Genomic DNA, 6000 nt, shown 5'->3' with positions numbered 1-6000 from the left:
ATTTCCCCTATTTTCCCCTCTCTCCCTGGGCCATGTTGCTCAACTGGGAGGACATATGAGATGACAATTTGTTCATTTAATTGCTTCAACTTCCTTCCCAGAGCCTCATAATCACTTTTGATCTTCTGAAGGCTATGGCTTGCAGTGTCATTGGTTCCCACATGGACCAAAAGGAAGGGGTATTTGTCAGTGGGTTTTATGATTCCTTGCAGCCATTCTGTTACATCTTTGATCTTGGTCCCGGGGAGACAGCACACCTCTCGAGACGTCTTATCAGGCCCACAGATCACTGCTTTTGTACCCCTCAGTAGGGAATCCTCTATCACCACTTGGTCGGGATTCTTCCATGTGCTGTCCCTTTCAAGGTCACCTGCATTTTTAAGAGGGATTAGATGGGATTTTACCAGGAAGGAATCTTTAATAGTAAGACTCAGATGAGTCAGCAACCAGCTGATGGCTGCGTAATTTAAAAGGGGGGGGGATGTTTGGAACTCTGCTAGAATATGGAACTTGCTAGCGGAAGTTAGGAAGGATATAATTAAATAATATATCCTCTCCTGCCTCCTTAATCATCCCCACAGTAAGAAGCAGACTGGTGAAGACTGACTGAGGGAAGGCTGAGGTTGGTGAGGCCGGGGCCAGAACCCTCTGGCTGGCTACTGTGGAGAACAGGATGCTGGACTAGATCAGGGGTAGCGGACTTTTTTTCCTGAGGGCCACATCCACTCTTGGCCAACCTCCAGGGGCTACATACATGGCTAAAAGTGGGTGGGAGGAGGAGGAGGAGGAAGCTGACAGTCCATGCCACCCTCTGGACTACTTGTAAGTAAGAGGACAGCAGGCAGGTACAGCCTTAGGGCAGACTGCAGTTGGTCGGGCAGTGCCCCATTTGCCCTAAGAGACCTGCCTCACTGCATCTACAATAAATCATATGTTGATTGCATCAAGAATAGTTTTGCATGATTGTTTATGGAGGCACACATTTGCTCCTGCATATTGCTGAAGCATCATTTTGATGCAAGATTACTTTTCTGCAGCATTTCACCAATGCACACACAGACATTATCAATGGGGAAAGGGAAGATATGAAGGAACTGAAGGGAATGAATGCTGCAGCAAATTATTATTATTATTATTATTATTATTATTATTATTATTATTATTATTATTTCTTCAATTTATATACCACCCTTTATCAAAATTCAGAGGAGTGCAACGCCCAGAGCTTAATGACATTACCTCAATCAGCACGGATCAGGTCAGCTTGCTTTGGAATTGACAGAAATCTAATTCTTCAAGCATTCAAGTTCCAGCTATGGTTTGTAGCTTGTTCTCCTAGAACTCCCTAGAAAATGAACTTGCACACCATCCTACTTTCGTCTTCCATGAATGTCAGCCCAATGCTGGGTCAGCAGTTCTACTAAGGCTACTTGGCAGACAGCTTGTGGTTCAAGCTGATGCTCAGATGTCTTTGCAAAGCTGGCAATGAAACCAGCATCCTGCCTGTCTGATACAGCTCTTCAATTTTCTCAAGTGTTTGCTGATTTTGTTACGTAAGGGAATCGATGGGCAGGAGCATCAATGTCGAATGAATAATTGATGGGCTGCCCAGTTTAGGAGCTGTGCTGCCCTTCACGCAGGTCAACGGGAGCCTTTCTCTACTGCAGGCTAATCATTTTGTTGGTGTATTTATTACTTGCTGGTGTATTTGCTGCCAAGTTGCACTGAAGCAAGTCATGGTCAACAATATGAGTTCCACTAGGACAGAAATAGGCATTATTTATCCACTGTCCAACACAGTACAGGAGTGTCTGCTTTCTAGTCATGCTCTATCCATTCCATGCCGCTGTGAACTAGTGCTGTGAAGGAGCAGAATTTGTATTAGGATTACAGCGTCAGCTGCTGTGGCTTGTGATCAAGCAAAGGAGGGAAATACTATTCAGAGTGGGAAATCCAGGATTCCCATTATTTTATTGTCCCATTATTATTTTATCTTGTGTGTGTACATACAGCAAATCTTTCAAGAAACCCAGTGATTTTCCTCCCTCCCCTCCCACCACATTTTGTCCTACTAGTAACAAAAGACAAAAGGCAGGCTGTGAGGTAGCCTAAGAGACTGCGATAAGCAGAAGAAAACCCACAAACATCTTCAGAGCAGAGTGGCGATTTGAAGGTGGATCTCTCTGGTCATAGCTTGACATACTGGGTTAAAGTCAAAGAGTTCAGGAGAAGCAGAGAAGGGGGTGCTGGATACTGACCCCCCATGCTGCTTCCGTTGGAAAAGGGGCGTGGTTTATGCAGCCCGGTCACCCCGCCCCTTTCCATTGTGCCCTGCCCTTTTCCCTGCAAGGGTTCAGGGGCAAAATGCCTTGGGGCGCAGCAAGCTTGGGGGAGGGGCTGGGGGGAGGATGCAAGGCCAGTTCAGGTTAAGTACGGACTTCCAGAACCAATTACACCCATACTTAAGTTACCAATTACACACATACGTTAAGTACGCTTAAGTATGCTTCAGGTTGAGTACTCCGTGGACCTGTCTGGAACGGATTAATCCACTTTCCATTACTTTCAATAGGAAAGTTCACTTCAGGTTAAGTACGCTTCAGGTTAAGTACAGACTTCTGGAACCAATTGTGTACTTAAACTGAGGTACCACTGTACAGATCTTGGGGGGGGGTGGAGTGTGGAGAGGAGGGGAGGGGTTGACCTGTTGTGGAAACTGAAACTATTGTGCTGATGTGATGTGTTACTGATAACCGCTTTGGATACAACTCTGTGCACCTTGAGAGGATCATTTACAGCTCTGCCTCAAGCAGCAGAACAGATGTTCAAGTTGTGCCTCCACTTATGCTCAACCTGTGTATTTGTGAACATATGTAAATGTTACAAAGTACCAACACCTCTCCTGTGACCTCCTTCCAAAGGAAGCCAAACTTCAGTAGGTGGAGAGCGGCCCCTGGAACTTCTCACTGTTCAGAGAAGTGGTGTGAGCATACCTATATAAACTGAAACCCTTCTATAGCACAAACACCATGCAAATTGAGCCACTGGGTCATGTTCAGACTTCTGTATGGATGAATCCTCTTAACAAAGAAAATTATTTATGTGGTGGAAGCTTGTTTTGCTGCTCAGCCACATCCATGGAACACCAGCTTCAGAACTACACCTGTGACATTTACTGCCCTCTGCCTGGTGTGTGTGTGTGTGTGAAATTAAAGCTTTCATTTTTACTGCTGGAGCTGGTCCAATGCAGCAATCCTGTTTTGTGCCAAAGCTCAGTAGGTGGAGGAATGCAGAGACCCATGTATTGATGAAATCTTAACGCTGATCTCAGCGCCATTTTACTGCACTGACTAAGGAATGAATTTGCCCAATCAATCCAAGGAAACCTGACCAGAAATTACCCTAAATTGAGGAATGTTGCACCACTGACCTGTACTAGAAATGTCAGTAAAAGATTGCCACCCATAATTACATTACCCTACAAAGGGGGTCTGGAAATACAACGGTCCTCTTTAGCCAAAATAAAGACAGCAGCATTGTGTAAGGATCAGCTTTATTGCCTTCTGCAGTAAGAAAGAAAGATTTCCCAGTGGATAATTCCAAAAGCTGGGGCGGGGATACAAGAATTAAAGGCATCTGTATAGTATTCTGAATGCATGTTGCCCTCGTGCCCATATCATTTCTGCAATATTATTACCGTAGTTGCAGCAACAAGTGAACAGCTCATGGACTTTCTACCTGACCTTCAAATTGGACACCCCATATTTGGAGATGTTTTCTACCAAAAACTCCCTAAATCCCCACCTAAATCTTATCAAGGTGTCTTTCTCAATCATCTTCCAGCTGTCTCTGGTCATCCTAATTGACTCATACCAGCCTCTGCTGGTATGCAATACCTAAACTCTGTTATTTGCTCTCTCCGCTTGCCACTTATAGTGCTGCTTTGGCTAACTGAAAAGCAAGAGAATACAGAGAAGCATACAGTACAGAAAGGAACATTCTAAATTGGGCAGAGGGGCTGCAATTCTACAGCATTAATGGGGGGATGATGGGTGACATGGTCTGTACCCTAAGGCTACAGTGTTGTGCTTAGCTATCTGGCATAAGCCCTAATGACTACTGAAAGACTGAGGCTCCAATCCTATACCTGCTTACTAATAAGGTGCAGTGCAGCTAGTATGCAGAACCAGTATAGGATTGAAATTATTTGAGGGTTGGACTAGGACTGGGTAGATCTGGGTTCAAATCCCCACACAGTCTTAAAGCCTGCTGGGTGACCTTGGGCTATTTCTCAGCCTAACCTGCCTCACAGGATTATTGCGAGGATAAAAGTCCAGGGGGAGAAAACATGCATGCTGCATTGAACTTCTTAGAGGAAAGGTGGGGTATAAATGCAGTAAATAAATACATAAACAATATGCAGAAGGGCTGCAGCTCATTGGTGGAAATAATGCACCAAACACCTGGCTTGGTATATGGTAGTATGTCTTATTTTGCTCACTTAGGCTTACTTCTGAGTGGATGTAGCCGGATCCTATCAGATTTAGCCAGCTTTGTGCCTAGTGGAGATGATGGGCCATAGGTTTCCCACACCTGCCATGTAGGATTGCTCGGTAAGGCCACAATCCTATGCAAACTTCAATGAAGCTTACTTCTGAGTAGGTATGCAACAGATTGCATGGTAATTTCTGAATAAAATGTTCCTAGGATCGGGTTGCATGTGCTCTGAAGAATGGGAAGAGGAGAATCCATCCATGTGCATCTTTCCCTCAAAACATGACCAAACATTTGCATGCAGAGCACTTGAAAAATTTAAACCTGCATTTGTATGCTATTAAAACGAGCCATTTAGGAAAAAAAGCACAAAAGATAGAAATACCTGGATGGACAAAATGCATTAAACACACAAACCCCACAATCTCAAGAGAGTCTTCTTCAAGTTGATGGGACTGCTTTGGACTATTGTCTGTAAATTGCATAAGGTAATTTATGCAATTTATGGTGAAGCTTATATTTTATACCTTAGGCTTGAATGATTGCATGTACAACCAATCTACTTAGGGACACAACAGACATGAAGTAGATCTGTATTAGGCAACTGGAGGAAGTCCAGTTTTAATTGGTGCAGCAGCAGGAATGGGCGGGGAAGTACTTAACCCTTTCCCTGCACCATTGCCCCAGTCTAAACCAGATACCACCTCCCAAATCTGCTGTTAGGTTTTCAGTAGAAAAAAGCCAGCGGCCTGTATTGTGCTCATCTCTCATCCCTTTTCCCAACCCAGTATGCACTTCTAGACAGGGGCAATTTAGAACAGGGGATGAGACTGGGGGAAAGGGTTAAACACTGCTTACCCAGTGCTTCTGCTCCTTAGTCCCAAACTTGAGACTGAGGGCCACATTCTCTAGTCTAGTAGACAACCTTCCAGGAGCTGCATGCCAGTGGTGGGTGGGGCTAAAGGAAAAAGTGGGTGGAGTTATAGATGTGAACAGTAGCAGGGCTGGATCCAGGATCTATAATGTCTCAGCAAGGAGTTATTTCATTCCCTACCCAGTCAGCTTTGCTGGGCCACCAGAGGCTTTACAGGGTCTGGTGCAGGTGTGATTCTGGGGGCCCTGCTGTTTCCTCCTGCTGTGTGTGTGTATACAAAGCTGAGGGCCACATGCAATAATTATTGCATGCATGGATTACAAATTCTCACTTGCAGTTTCTCCTTGCCCTGGGATCAAACAGAAAGATGTGCTTCATTTTTTCTCATGTAGTAGTAGTAGTAGTAGTAGTAATAATAATAATAATAATTTTGTACCCTGCCCTCCCTGGCTATAGCTGGGCTCAGAGCAGCTAACATCATGAAACTAAGACAGGGGAGAGAGAGAGGGCTTGGTTTGGAGGGTGACGTCACATGGGGGGAATATGACATCACCTGCTGGGGCAACAGAGGGAGGGGGGTCATTATGTCATGCGTCTGTTCTGATAAACGGGGGCCCTGATGGAGCCACAGA

Source organism: Zootoca vivipara, chromosome 14 (genome assembly GCF_965207765.1).
Source record: "Zootoca vivipara chromosome 14, rZooViv2.hap1.1, whole genome shotgun sequence".
NCBI lineage: Eukaryota > Metazoa > Chordata > Lepidosauria > Squamata > Lacertidae > Zootoca > Zootoca vivipara.
The sequence above is the reverse complement of the archived record's forward strand: the minus strand, read 5'-3'. Positions refer to the sequence as shown.